This window comes from Chelonoidis abingdonii, chromosome 10 (genome assembly GCF_003597395.2).
Source record: "Chelonoidis abingdonii isolate Lonesome George chromosome 10, CheloAbing_2.0, whole genome shotgun sequence".
Taxonomy (NCBI): Eukaryota; Metazoa; Chordata; order Testudines; family Testudinidae; genus Chelonoidis; species Chelonoidis abingdonii.
The window spans coordinates 51018125-51033927 of record NC_133778.1 but is presented as its reverse complement, the minus strand read 5'-3'; the positions used below and the strand labels follow the sequence as shown (position 1 = coordinate 51033927).

Below are 15803 nucleotides of genomic sequence, written 5' to 3'. Positions count from 1 at the left end.
ACTGCTCTACCTGCAGCACGAGTGTTTTTAGTGCAGGCCACCCCTTGCACTCTGTCAGGGTCAGGGCAGTCTCACTGCCTGAGTCTCTGACACCAGGGAGGTGAGGGCTTCAGGTCAGTTTCTTACCTCAGTGCAGTCAGTGATCTGTGCTCTCCACTGCCATGCTGAGCCATTTATTTTATGAACTAAATTTTGCAAATTCTAAATGTGTCATCTTTTAATTTTTTGCACAGAATTTTAATTTTTTTGGTGCAGAATTCCATCAGTGAGCTACCCCCAATTACTTAATCCTGTGCTGTGGTAAATCAGCACCTTGAGACCAGTGCAGTTTCTAGAACAGTACTGATTTTTTAACCATTGGTTAAGAGCCAGCAAAAAGAGCTGACAGTGTTCTTACTGAGTCCTGCAAAAAGCGACAGTGTCAAGTGATTGTATATAAATTTTATTTTTATTGGTTTTCATCAGTTACTTGCTGTCTGTAGTGCTTCAAAATACCACATTCCATAATAATCTCTGTATTTTTCCTTTGATAACACTCAAGTATTTTTCTGTGTCACGATAGCAGCGAAATGACACTGCTGTCTTTTTTAATAACAGAACTATCAAGTTACATAACACATTTCCTGCCAAAACATTTTTGTTTTTTGAACGCGTGTCATCATGATCTGAACACACCTCTGGGAATGGAGAATAGCAGCTGTACACTAGCAGTTGGAGCAGTAACTGTGAGTCTGTATGGCTGTCAAAATGGTGCCCTATTTTAAACTTAAAGTGATTTTTTTCTACAGTAGCGCAGAATGCAATGTGATGCAATCTTCCATATTGGAAAATGGATGGTTCCGAATCTTCTAGAGGAAACTTTTTGAGAGTTTGGAGTCATTGCCCTAAGGTCCTACAGTCAACAGTTCAAACTGTGGTTGAAATCCAGAGTGAGCTGGGGGGGACCCTGTTTTAATGGGGGTTTTCGCAGGGCTGGCCGTGATCTTGAGCTAGGGGACAAGTCTGAAGCTGAGCCCACCTCCCTTGGGTCCAAGAGCCAAGGGTTTAAGCCCTGGGGGTGGTTGGGCTCAGGTTCAGGTCCCCTGACTCGAAGTGCTGAAGCTCTCGGCTTCAGCGTTTGCCCTCCACCCCCACGACTGGGATGAGGGTTGTGCCTCGGTCCCCTCCTGGTTGTCATGGTAGTAATCTTGTTGTCAGAAGGGAGTCCATGTATGCAGATGAGTTTGAGAACCGTGTCCTAACACTAATGCACCAAATGTTGACATTCAATTTAAGATTAGTCGGGAGGCTTGCCTTGAGTATCGACACAGAGTGCTAGCAGTGAAAGGAGAGCTGTAAGAATGAGATAAAGTCTCCTGTCATGCTATATTGTTGTTGTGTTGCGCTTGAGGGAGTTCCCGCTTACCTTGTCATTTTTAGGAAGTAGACCTTTTAGACGGTTGTTCCAGAAGAAGAGGGTCCTCAGCTTCAACTGATGATTCAGGGAGAAGATAAGTGTTTCTCCGCTCCTGGGTAATTAAACACAGCAAAATGGTCAACTGTCTTGACTAGGCGCTCATTCTATATCTCCATGTGGAACTGGCTGTTTGTGTTGTAGCTTGTAAGTCTTTTTTGCATCACTGCGTTTTAGTAGTTTTCTAGAGTTCTTGCAGATGAAGGTGTAACGCCTGGATGCTTTCTGGGGAGAAAATACTTTGAATTGCAGCAACCTAAATTTATTTTGTGGTGTTCTGATAATTCTGATGCATAACCTTCCTCTTGATGTGCTATGGACCAATCTATCATCGTCACTTACCATATATTACACATCAAAGCCTGTAAATATATTGGGCCTGCCTGTTGCTTTACCTATCAGTCCAAAGTAGCCATTAAATGAGCTGTAAGGTCAGAAATCTGCCATAAAATAGCCAGATGTAACTGATTTTTTCCCTGGTCGCATATGGCAGGCAAAACGGCTCCATGGGTCTCCACAGCCTTTTCTCATTTGCTATGGACTCCTAGTGGGATGTGGCGCCTTCAGTAGTTTCAGCTGCGAAGTAGGCTCTGGGGCCGGGCGCTCATTGTAAGTTAGCAGCCGCCCTAAGGCTCTTTTACATGAATATGAGCAGCTGATCCCAGAATACAGAGAGTGTTGAAGGAGGCATTAAGTAGAGCTCTTCATATGATGCTTTCTCATAAATATCTTGAAGTGCTTTGAAAAACCTGTTCTCCATTGCTTTTAATTTATGTAACTCACATAAGTTAGTGACTTTGCTCTGCCTGCCAATCACCATAAAGGACATTCCTTTCTTTCAGTGCTGCTTTCTACAGAAATCTTTTTAGAGGATGTGAAGATGATTATTGTTGCTGTATCTCAACACTTATTTTCCCTTGTTAAGTTTATTTTGTTTTGCATATAAGAATTCCCAAGATGTTTTCTTATTTGTAGTCGAAGTGTCAAGTCCTCAAGAGTGAAGTATTTTCTAGTATTTTAAGGCATTTCACAAGCTAAGAATTGGTTACACACTGCTATGATGCAAGAAAATTGTAGCGCTAGAACATCAATGTTCGCTGGGCCCCATCCGCTCTCATTTCACTTTTATTTCTTACAATATTGTTTGGGAATAGCTAGGCTCAGATACACATGCCCCCCCCCCCATGATCTTCTTCCCTATACCATGCTGTAATGGTTTGTAACCCAAATACTTTAATTTCCACAAAATAGGAATAATCCACTTAAAGTCACAAAAGAGCGATTATCTATGGTAACCAGCTGAGTTGGAGTCCAGATGAAATAAAGTTGCAAATGAATGGGGGAGGGAGGGGGGTGGCGTGTGCCATTTTGTTAGCCAAATGGGCTCGTTTCCCCCTGGAGCTACTCAATTACCCCAAGGAGGCACGGAAGACAAGAAGACGGGTACCAAACTTTTATTATCGGTCAGCTGAACGGGTGCTTTTTCCTCAGCTTAGTGCCAGAGGGAAAAGACACACCTTATTAGCGCAGAGCAGGCTTTATATACTAGATTACAAACAACTTTACGTGCATAAATTCTCCTAGCCCGTGCATTTCTTGAATTCCTTTTTAGAGATAATTTGGATCTGTTTAACATCTCCTTATTGGGTATCTTGTGTACGTGCATTCAAGAAGGGCTACGTGTGTGCAAGGATTAACTGGGATGATAAGCACAGGATTGACATAAGCAAATAGTTGACCTTTGCTCTAACAGCTGTCATGTGATTAATTGCCCTGTTAAACAATAATAGAATATCATTTAATTAAATATTTTGGATATTTTCTACATTTTCAAATATATTGATTTCAGTTACAACATAGAATACGTGTACAGGGCTCACTTTATATTTTGATTATATTTGCACTGTAAAAAAAACCAAATAGTATTTTTCAATTCATGTAATATAAGTACTGTAGTGCAATCTATCATGAAAGTTGAACTTACAAATGTAGAATTTTATATACATAAAAACTATTCAAAAATAAAACAATGTAAAATTTTACAGCCTGCAAGTCCACTCAGTCCTACTTCTTGTTCAGCCAATTGCTCGGGCAAACAAATTTGTTTACATTTGGAGGAGATAATACTGCCCACTTCTTGTTTACAATGTCACCTGAAAGCGCAGTTGTTCTCACTGGCATTATTGTAGCAAACGTTTCAAGATATTTACGTGCCAGATGCGCTAAAAATTCATGTGTCCCTTCATGCTTCAACCACCATTCCAGGGGACATGCGTCCATGCTGATGACAGGTTCTGTTCGATAACAATCCAAAGAAGTACAGACCGACGCATGTTCCTTTTCATTATCTTAATCAGATGCCACCAGAAGAAGGCTGAATTCCTTTTTGGTGGTTCGGATTCTTTAGTTTCCTCATCGGAGTGTTGCTCTTCTAAGACTTCTGAAAGCATGCTCCACACCTCTGAATTTTTGGAAGGCACTTCCGATCCTTAAACCTTGGGTCGATTGCTATAACTATTTTCAGAAATCTCACATTGGTACCTTTTTTGCATTTTGTCAAATCTGCAGTGAAAGTGTTCTTAAAATGAACAACATGTGCTGGGTCATCATCTGAGATTGCTGTAACATGAAATATATGGCTGAATGAGGGTAAAACGGAGCAGAGGCTGTACAATTGTCCCCCAAGGAGTTCAGTCACAAATTTAATTAATGTGGTGTTTTTTTAACGAGCGTCATCAGCATGGAAGCATTGCCTCTGGAATGGTGGCTAAAGCATGAAGGGGCATACAAATGTTTAGCATATTTGGCATGTACATACCTACAAAGGTGCCATACAAATGCCTGTTCTCACTTTCTGGTGACATAAATAAGAAGAGAGCAGCATTATCTCCTGTAAATGTAAACAAAGCTGTTTGTCTTAGCGATTGCCTGGAAAAGAAGTAGGACTGTCTGGACTTGTAAAACTTCAGAGCCTACATGGTTTTGGTTTTGAGTGTAGTTATGTAACACAAAAAAATCTACATTTGTAAGCTGCACTTTCACGACAAAGAGATTGCACTACAGTACGTGTATGAGGTAAATTGAAAAATACTATTTTTATCAATTTTACAATGCAGATATTTATAATCAAAAGTCATATACACTTTAATTTCAATTACAACACAGAATATATATGAAAATATAGAAAAACATCTAAAATATTTAATATATTTCATTTGGTATTCTGTTTAACAGTGCTATTAAAACAGCATTTAATTTTTTTAATTGCTATTAATTTTTTTGTTAATCGCGTGAGTTAAGTGTGATTAATCGACAGCTCTATTTTAAACACTCACACTGAAAGACATTTCGAAATTATGAATTTTTTCACATAGGTTATTATTTTTCAACAAATTCTGCTAGATAGGATGGTATCATCAGACTACGAGGCTCTGAGTAATTATGCCTTTGCAAAAGAAATTGCCAAGAGCCCATTTTGGATCATACATTGATTCACCTGTTCAGTTTAAATTTGAGCCCTGATTCTCCATTGCCTTGCACCTTGTGTAGTAACCTGCACCAAGCACACACAAAATCATAGCAGTAGCACTTCGCAGAGGTGTAATTATAAAAGATGCAAGACCGTGGAGAATCAGGTATATAAAGTTTAAAAACTATATCAGGTGAACAATTAAAGGGGGTAAATTCAGGCTATGCTTTTTTAGATCAAATAAAAAGAAATAGAGTGAGATACACAATTTATTCAGAAGAGTGGATTGATTTAAATTACTGAATTTAGTCTTGGTTTAAGTCAGCAAGCAGGAAACCTAAATCTAAGTTGTCAATTTTAATCTTTTTCTGCATTTTTAATTTTTAGTTACCTAAAGGAAAGTTTGTTCTAGCTGGTTGGTATATTCATTAAAACATGCTGATTTACAACTAAATATAGCTTTTACAACCTGCTGGATCGGGTAGTCTAGATGCGATAAATCGACCCCCGCGTACTCTCCCGTCGACTCCTGTACTCCACTGGAGCGAGAGGCGCAGGCGGAGTCGATGGAGAAGCGTCAGCAGTCGACTCACCGCAGTGAATACACCATGGTGAGTAGATCTAAGTACATCGACTTCAGCTAGGTTATTCATGCAGCTGAACTTGCGCAACTCTAGATCGATTTCCCTCCCTCTACCCAAGTGTAGACCAGACCTAAATTTGGTACTTTTTTGCTAAACAAGGATACATCCTATACACATTTAAATAAGTTAGCTTTATATTCATTCACTCAGCTCTGACTTTTTTATTAAATTAGAAAGTGGTGAATGAATCTAGTAAATTTCTTCCTTACTAGATAAGTATTTACCCTGGATTTAGGTAGAACTTAATTTGGGTAGAAAATGGAATTCAATTAAAATTATACAAAAATAGCATTTAAAAATATTTTTACTAGTTAAAATTGCCTTTAAATGTGCTGGATACATAAGGGGAAAAAAAAGCTTATCAAAATTTTGCATTCAAAACTGACATTAAACAAAGGAAAAATTAACTGTTGGCAAATAGATGGATTGTTTCTGGTTGCTGTGGGCCAGATTTCCAAAGGTAGTTAGGTTCCTAAAGATAGGTGCCTACTGGAATTTTCAAGACCATACAAGCAGCTTCGGGGCCTGTTTCGCTTTGATTTCTCATCTGTGTCATTAAGTGCCTAAGCAGGTTAGGTGTCTATCTTCCATAGAAATCAGACAGCCCTATGTCCCTCAAGACTTTATAGTTCTCTCTCATCCTCTCCCACCTGGATTTTTCTCATAGATTGGAAAAGGAAAATAAGCTTTCCTGCTTTTTCAGTTCCCAACTTTGAATGAATTAGTCCAAATAAAGAATATATTCTCTCAGTATCTGATAGCTAAACTGAAACAAAAAGGAATTAAAGCGAAACAAATTGAAGCCCAATTAACTGAAACTGCTTGCATTTGGGAAAAGGTAAACACTGGTATTCCCTCCATTGTAAAGCCTGTAAATAATAGATATTTAGTTAGTGCAAGTGATATTGTGGACATTATTAAAGCTTGAGTTGACCTCAAGAGTTAAAGATGTTGTTTTCCTCTGATTTTAATATAAAATTTAAAAAGTAGCACTCTTTTTAGCTTATTAAAATTTGAAGAGCGCTCATTGATACAGCGTATTCTGTTTAAATGATTTTGATTTTTGTAATATTAGGCCTTAACATAGTTTAAAGTTGTGACAACCTATGTTTATTTTTAAAAAGAAAATTTATTTCATTTAAATAACATCCATAATTTAAATTGTTTAATTCTAAATGGATTTTTGTAAGTTACATAAAAAACAGACTGGATTGACTTTTTTTCTTTTTTAAATCCTTAGCCAATGAAATGGCTCAAACCCAAAATAAATTATTCAATTTCAATTCGTCCGTATTGATTCTAAACAATTCAGATGCTTGAGATGGCGGACTGTGTCATTGACTCTACCATGTACATTTTCTCTTATGCCTCTAGTGGCAAAGAAGGATTTTAGACAGTTTCTAGGGTATGAATTTGGTGCACTCCTCTAACTGATAACATTGGATGGATTTCTCTGGAAATTTTGCTGACAGATCTCATCTTGCACCTGCCAATTTTGTTGACATGGAAGAAAAGAGCATAGGAAGGCAGAAAATAAGATTAAAGTTATTTTTAAAATATCAGAACATGCAACTGAAATGAAATAGAGAAATCTGTTAGCAAATCCTTTTTACTTTTGTAACTGAGAGCAAAGAGCAACCTTGATCTGAAATTTTGAAAATGAGACTATACCAATTGCTTTATTTATATATAAAGAGGCCTACTCCTTGGTCAAAACCTTGCAGTTCCATTTTTATTACCCCCAAATGGGAAAATTATATTTTAAAATTTAGATTACTGTTGTAAACATGTCTAGCCCCATTTTCTTATGATTTATAGTAGTTACAGTAAGTGTTTTTCACTCCTGGAAATTTAACATACTAGTAAAGAAGACTACGAATGTTATAATCTTGACTGCATCTGCATTATGGGGCAATAGCACAGAAGGATGATTTCACTTGAGAGAAACAAAGAAGTCTGCTTTGTAGTAGAATTACCTTTTCAAGACAGCACATTTTGCCAAAAATAGTTTTAATATAGACCGAGCACATTGAGGATATCTAGCTCGATTCAGTCTTGAAGAGGGAATGAAAAGGGAGTGCTGTTTATAGATTTCTAAGTGTGAAGTCCTGTCCCTTTGAAGCCAATGAGAATTTTGCCATTGACTTTACTGGGGTCAGGATTTCACTTTAGGACTAAGCCCTCTACCTCAGCGTGCTGTCTGCTAAAGCCTGAGTACTCAACACAACAAAGTTTGTAGGTGTTTAGATCCAACAGTTTGCTTTTGCTCATCATAAAAATATAGGCCAACTGTGAAATTTTGAGTCCAGACTCAGTTTCGGATTTTTAAAACCTCCTGTGCCAAAGTTTTGGTGGTTAAGATTTGGGATTTGTTAAGGACCTTTCTACAGATTGGGAGTTGCCTAAGTTATAAGAACCTATTCCCCCTAAAATAAAAATAGTATAAACATTTTAGGTGTAACTACTGTAGAGCTGTACATCAAGCTATCCCTATTTCAAACATCATGCACTGGAGATTTATCACATTTCAACAGAAATATTGATCATGTAATGATGTGCACGCCTATTCCTTCCTAACAACTATTTCCTTTGTTTTCAGTACCTCATTTGTAAACCATATTTTATGACAGCTATTAAAGTGGTGTCTCCTTTGCCTTAAGGAATTTTCCTCATTAAGAAACTGTTCAGATATTTCATTTATAGGCATCAAAAATTACTTAAAGATGTGTAACCAGTATTGGCTTCCTTTGTATTTTATCTTAAATGGTTGGAGAAGTGTCAAGCAAACTGATGTTTAATTACCTACCTTAACACTTTTTTTCCCCTCATTCCAGTGAGTTTCACTGTTTGAAAGACTCTGGAGCATCTGGTAACAAGAGTTTAAATAAGTTGCAAGATTCTGCATAGGCATTTTTTATTCTTCATAATATTTTATATTCAGATTTTAGTTAAATAATTTTATATCAAGTGAAATATTCTAGTTAAGTGGTAGGGTATATATGTGGCTGTTGATTCTTTAAAGAGAAAGATAACTTAGGATATGCTATATGGGTGAAATGCTGGCCTTATTGAAGTCACTGGAATTTTGCCTTGATTTCAGTGGGGCCAGGACTTCACCCTAGATGTACAACATGAAAACAGTCTGATTGGAATTATGGATAAGTTAAGCATAATTGTCAACTGCTAGATCATCTAGTCCATATCTGTGTCAATGCCAGTTTGTTCATCATATAAATTTATCTTCTGATTTGTCCAGTCTGTTTTCCAGTGCTCAAGTAATAGGGCTTTTACCAGACTATAAAAAAAAATGTATTTCCTCTTTTGGTATGTCTACACTGCACACCTCTAGTGGTGTAATGTAGGGCAAGAATAGCTACATGCTGCAGTGAAAAGTAGGCCACTTCCATGTGTGGTGTGTACCTACACAAGCCTTTCCCTGCTGTCTCCTTCATGCCAAAGCCTTTCCACACCTGAGAGGATTGCCAGAGCCTTTCCCTGCAGCAAGGGAAGGCTCTGGCAGTGGGGAGGTTACAGTTGCTACACTGCTAAAAAAGAGCAATGTGGACAGGGGAGGCACTGCTTGTGCATGTAGAGTACATATCCATAGAGTTCAAGCATGTCTTTACTTGCCTAAGCGGTGCCTCACCATATACACTGCTATTTGTACCCGTTCTGGGGGGAAGAGGGCATGTAATGTATGTACTCTACACGCTGCTGAAGAGTGTGCAGTGCAGACATACCTTTGAGGTATGCCTGCACTGGGGCTGGAGATATAATTTCCAGGTTGGGTAGATATATCTTCTTTAGCTCTGATTGAGCTAACAGCAGTGTAGCCACAGATGCATGGTTGGTGGGATGGGCTAGTCACTTCATATGTGTACCTAGGGTCTCCCTGCTTGAAAAGAAATATTAACTATAAAGCTATGCTATTTCATCATGCAAGGCGAAATCGTGTTGTTTCACTGTGGGAAATGTAATCCTCATTGCTGCATACAAATTTGAATTTTAGGCTTCTAACTCAAACTGCAAATGTAACAAGAAAGATGAATTATCCCACAATGAAATAAACAGTCAAGGATAGCACAACAGCGTGTGCCTTATACAGTGACTTAATCTAATCAAATACTTCTCAAGTGTCTGGTAAAAGAGTAACGTCCCAAAGCATAATTTGGATATATTTATATTTAGAGAGAAACTCTCTGGGATCTTATCTATAGCTCTTATTTTGCTAGATTCTCACATGGTGTAAATTGACTTAGCTCTTTTGGTTTCAATGTTAATTGACTGTTTCATGATGAAATAGCATAGTGCTATATTTAAACTCCGTGCTAGAAAAAAAGTTATATTAAAAATATACTAATATGTTTTCCAGGGCATTTGATTAGTCCAAAGGCTTTCTCCTTGAAAGACATAACCTATCCACTTTTCATGTATGGCTAGGCAAGTTATTTTAATACACAATATATATTTAATTCACAATATAAAATTTTCACTTAAAGTAATCTCAAGTTAAAAATTTAATAATGCCTTCAGTCACCCATTTTGTGTGAATGAATCACCATCACAGTAAAGAGCTTTTGCATTTTTAAAACATGCAAAGCATGTCTACCATTTATACACGTACTCCACTAGCCCTTTTTATGGCTCCTGTTAAAGGTTAGAAGAAGGGTACAAAGACTAATGAACGATCATGTGACAATTTTTAAAAGTTACTCAGGTTTTCCCTGCTTTCCTACATAAACCACAGCGTTGAGAAATTAAACAGAAGAGATACAGAAATGGATCTCCTCACTAACATTAAAAAAAAGGAGTCATATAATTCCCTTAAGCTTCATGACACAAAGAGAATGAAAGCTGTAATTTTGATCTAGCATCTCTAATGCCATCGACAACACCACATTATTGTTTCCATCTGAATGAACAGAGGCACCTCTGTCTCAGTGAAGTCTAAAATTGAATTCCTATAGGAATTAATGTTGACATTGTCAGTAGTAATTTCTGCATATTTTGCTCCTGTTTTATGACATCCCCCTGTTTGGGAGTAGGAGCAGAGAGGAAAGGAGTGGCAGTATGGCTGTGACCACTATGCTGCTGGGGAAAGGAGGCCCAGGAACAAGTGCAAAGGCACCTGCTCTTCCACAAGGACGCTAGAAAGAGAAATACTTCCCTGTGTAGCTTTGCTTTTTCTGCATGTTTTTCCACTTGATGTAGACCCCCAAATCAGACCTTTTTTGTTTTTAGGAACTAGTCCTCTTACAGTAAAAACTTTCAGTGTAGTCATAAGTCATAAAACACTGAATGGCATAAGTGTCAACTGGTCCTAATCCTAGTGTGATTTAAAACATTAAGTGTATTTCTTCCTAGTTTGTTTCATGTTATTCATTTAGTTCCATTCTGCATATTCACCTCCCATTGGCCAGTTTGTCTGGAGCTGGAAGGACTTTGTGTAATCTACTCTGGCTGAGCAGTGCGTCTCTCCTTCCTTCTCCCAGTCCCCAGCTGATCACTGGGACCGGAAGGAGAGTGAGACATAACCTATCCACTTTTCATGTATGGCTAGGCAAGTTATTTTAATACACAATATATTGTGTATTAAAATATATCCTTAAGTAGATGCAGTGTACTGTATGGGCCCCCAAGAGATTTTTTGGGGCTGAGGAGGTAAAGAAGGCAGGCAGATCTGGGCTACCCACTTTGGCTAGGTCTGGGACAAATTAACTGGTGCTGATTTACCTAGTCTTTTTAGGTTTTCCTAGAATTCTGTGAAGTTCTCTAGCTTTGAATGACAAAAATAATGATGTGTATATTGTCCAGCTGTCTAGAGTAATGAGTGCCACGAATGTGAGTACCAACCTTACGGCAGCCTGTTATGAACCAGGGCACAAACCCCAAACTGGTTGTGGGGGTCTATAATTGGTTTTCACCAACCTAGTATCAAGTGTGACTGTTTCAGGCACTGTAACAGCCTTAACATGGAGTCCCCTTGGATACTCTTGTCTGTCTTGCCACCTATGCATATTTGCGTTTATTATAGATGGCCCCTTATATAAAAAATGTTCTGAAATGTTCATAACTATGAAAAAAACATTATGGTTCTTCTTTGAAAAGTTTACAACTGAACATTGACTTTATACAGCTTTGAAACTTTACTATGCAGATGAAAAATGCTGCTTTCTCTTTGTTTTTTAATAGTTTACATTTAACACAGTACTGTACTCTATTTGCTTTTTTGGTTTTTGCTGCTGCCTGATTGCATACTTCTGATTCCAAATGAGGTGTGTGGTTGACTGGTCAGTTTATAACAGGGCTGGCTCCAGGCACCAGCATTCCAAGAAGGTGCTTGGGGTGGCAATCTGCAAGGGGCGGCAGTCAATGTGTTTTTGCCCCCAAGCAGCGCACCAAATTCCCGCCATGACGGCGGGGGGCAGTCCTTGTGCCATTAGGGCAGCACTTGCGTTTCTGCGGTGGCAGCAATTCAGTGGCAGCTTCTATGTTCAGCTGTCCGTGGCAGCGCAGCTTCTGTCTTCTAGCTGAAGACAGAAGCTGCCGCCGAATTGCCACCACCGTGGAAACGTGCGTGCCACCCTAAGGGCACACGGACTGCCCCCGCCGTCCATGGCGACAATTCAGCGCGCTGCTTGGGGCGGCAAAAACAGTAGAGCCGGCCCTGGTTTATAAGTCTGGTGTTTGTAATTCTGAGGTTCTACTGTATGGTGAGAATAAACATTTAATATCACCTTATAACATGGAGTACAGGTGTTATAAGTAAGATTAATACATGCAGCATCCTATAAGCATTTCATAAAGTCTAAACACACTCTTATAACTCTCTAATATCTATCTTAACAATACCTAACACACAGGTGACCCATGCAGGTTTCCAACTAAGCATTTGCCAGTGTTTGGTAAAGCTTGGGGCCTTGGCATGAGCTGGCACCTGGTCTGCTAGCAGCACATATTTACTATGGTAAAGCATCACATGCATCTGTAGAAACACATTTTTTTATATTGTGCTTTTATGGCTGCACATCAATTTTTGTTCACCTACAGTATGCTAAAAGTATAGCCTTCTGTAAAGGCTTTTCCCCCATTCTATTATTGTCTACCATAGCAGCAGCAGTGCATAGTTATAAACCTATAGCATGCCCTATGTAAATAAAAAAAAATACAAGTAAAACAAGACAAGATCCAATTAATACGACTTCATTGCTCAAAGGAAAAAATAGCAACAGATTCCAGCAAAAATTGTTGAATGTTGATACTGTAATTAATCAATTTGCAAAACTTTCTGGAATTAAAGCTATATTCTGAAAGTTTTCTAGTTCAGATTCAATGCTTCATTAATATTGAATAGATCAACCTGAGAACACCAAAAAGTAAATAATAATAATAAATAATGACATTCAGATAATGCAGCTTGCTATTCACAAAAGCATATTCGACAGTTATTCTAACTTAGGCTAAGACAGGCTTAGTCCAAAATAACCTGAATTTGGCGACTTTCCTAGAATGCTGCTAAAGATTTGTTTGGTGGGATTTTTGGAGAGGGCTGGAGGGTATGCTTCCCAGAATTATGAAAAGCTGGGAAAAAGCTGCTGCCTTTGGTGGTGGTGGTGGTGGTGGTGGTGATAGGCTGGCAATGTTCCTTTTTGAATAATTGTTTCAATCGTGCTGGGATTTTGTTGTAGTATTAAGTATGTTAGGGCACCTACTCCTTTGCATAGTCATTTTATTATTTTAATTAACATAGATAAATGGATCTAAGCGGTAAACTACTATACCCAGCAGTAACTGCAGCAATTATATGAAATCTATGAAAGTGAGGTGTAGAGATGCTTACTATGGTGGAGAGGGGATCTTTTAGAACTGAACTGCTAACTCAAACAATATAATAGACTCTACACTTCCTGGCCTCTCCCATCCCAACACTTCTCACATAGCACCAGAAATGTCAGATAAAATTAAGACTGGTTTTATAGTTAATGCAAGAGTGTTCAAAAAGTTTCTTCACTCTGCCCAAATTCACTTAATGAATGAGAGGGTTAGGAAGGTATAATGGGGAGATAGTTGTAGATGTTAAGTAACTAAGATAAGAACACATTTATAGTCACATCCAGTAATGGAAGGAGAAAGTGTGGGTCCTAGTGGAACATAAAGAGGAGTCAAAAACTTCCTGTTAAGCAGGATTATGGGTGAGCTTTCAAGCATCCATTTTTGTGCCCCTGAAGCTCTTTAAATAAACTAAGGAGAGAAGTCCAGTTTAAAGACAAAACAAAACAAAAACCCCTTTGTTTTGAGTAAACCCGTTGGTATGATGAATGAGCCCTGGTACTTGCTGAGAACAGATGCTGTTCAAGGTTTCCTCAAATTAGCCAGTGCTTTGTCTGTATTTGGCATTGTTTCATTTTTTTTAAGATAGAAGTTTTATTAATATAAATCAGGGAAGTCTGAAACTAGACACTCTACCAGTAAGACTTATCTTTTGAATTAAGTTCCCTGCTCCTCTACATGGTCACTATAAATGCTGTTCCCAATTATTGAATGTTAGCAACTATTTTTCTTTGTCTTCTTGGTGCCCTAGCCGGAGGTCTGCCAATGGTAGCAGCTGGTACACTTCCTGCAGCCAGGGGCCTTTCCCAGGGTCTGTTTTGGCAGAGCTCTGGCCAAATCTAGATCACCATAGTTGCATGTAAATTGCTGTTAGGTTGATTAGGATGACTTTTTGTGTTGTTTTGGCTACTTACAGTTGACTCTAAAGCTTTAATGCATGCTGTTCTTGCTGTTAGACACCTTGCTGGATTGAGGTAGATTTGTAGCAACTGGGTATCTGTTATCACCAACTAACAGCTTGATAGTCGTCGTCATCTTTTTTTTTTTTTTTTTTTTTTAACTGCCTTTCCTGCAAAGACTTGTCTAGATGCCCAAACAAGTGGTTTGCCAGCCTCTTAAGTTCTCACTTGTGCTCGTACGGAGCTTGATCTAGTTCAACATCTGATTCCACATTTTTGCTCTTTGCAGAAAGGATTTATCCCTTCAAAACTCCATGTCAGAACAGTATTGACAATGTGTTGTGACTTTTATACTAGCATTTCTTTCTTGTGCAATGAAAATGGGGGTTTTCTCACCTGTTTTTGCTATGCAAAGACCTAGCCAGTGACTCTTAAAATGTTATACTGCCTTGAAATGCAACATAATCAATGGAGGACATAGACACTTTACAGTTCCCTCAAGTACTAGACGCTTACTGCAAAAGAAAGAGCAGACAAATTAGCACAACTGCAGGCTATATAGTATCTTCACTTTCAGATTGTCATTGAGTGTCTACCGAGGCTTCTTAAAAAAGCAAAGACAAAAAACACAACCACAAGCAGGTACAGTAATTATAGGTCAGTGAATAAGACTCAGGACAGACTTCAGATGAGAAATATTTAAAGATTTAAAAAAGAATGCTCACTGTTGTAGTTTATTTTGGTTCAATACTTATTTAAAGCTGTTCCTCCACACATTAACATCAGCCTTAAGTTTTTGTTCTTAAAAGGAATACATCATTGGTAATGTGACCATTATATAAAGATACTGTGGAAACTTAGGAACACTGCCACATTTTGTTGAATCCTTTCAGTATGTGAAAGTCAAGAATTTCCTGCATGTGCTCTCAAATTCTGTTAATCTGTTGGCAGCGAAGGATTTCAGTTTTATTCTCAGGCAAGTTGTTTAATATTTTTTGTTTTTAAGTCATCAACGACTATAGCCTTTTTAATGGCAAATTTATGCAAGACTGTACATATCAGAAATTGTTAAAACTCAATGTCTTAACTTACTTTCCAGTTGTAATTAGTTTGGTTTATGAGAAATGATTCTTCTCTGTTGAATCATACACTGTATAATACAACAGTTTTGTAGTTTCTTTGTGATACTTGTCATGTAACACAGACTGATCCTTACTTGCATTAACCAGACAAGGGTCAGTGCCACAAATGGTTCCCAGCACTTTGTAAATTTACAATCATCAATTTTGGAGATGGATGACTGTACCTCTTCCTTGACCTACTTCCTATTTTTTCTTCTAGTGAGTACCATTATAGCTACTAATTAGTAATTACGTTCTGGTCTTTACCCAGGGCTGTGATCATACTCCATGCTCACTGTTATCATTAGACCTTGGTGCATATCTAAGATGTTGTGTAAATGTTTAAGTATGTTTACTATTTACGACAGACGTTATTTTTTCTGTCTC

General features: G+C 38.1%; 1 protein-coding gene across 1 annotated transcript in view; it reads left to right on the top strand.

Moving 5' to 3' along the window:
- KCNJ3 (potassium inwardly rectifying channel subfamily J member 3) overlaps positions 1 to 15803 on the top strand; it is a 207130-nt gene that overhangs the window by 122050 nt on the left and 69277 nt on the right. The window lies entirely within an intron of this gene.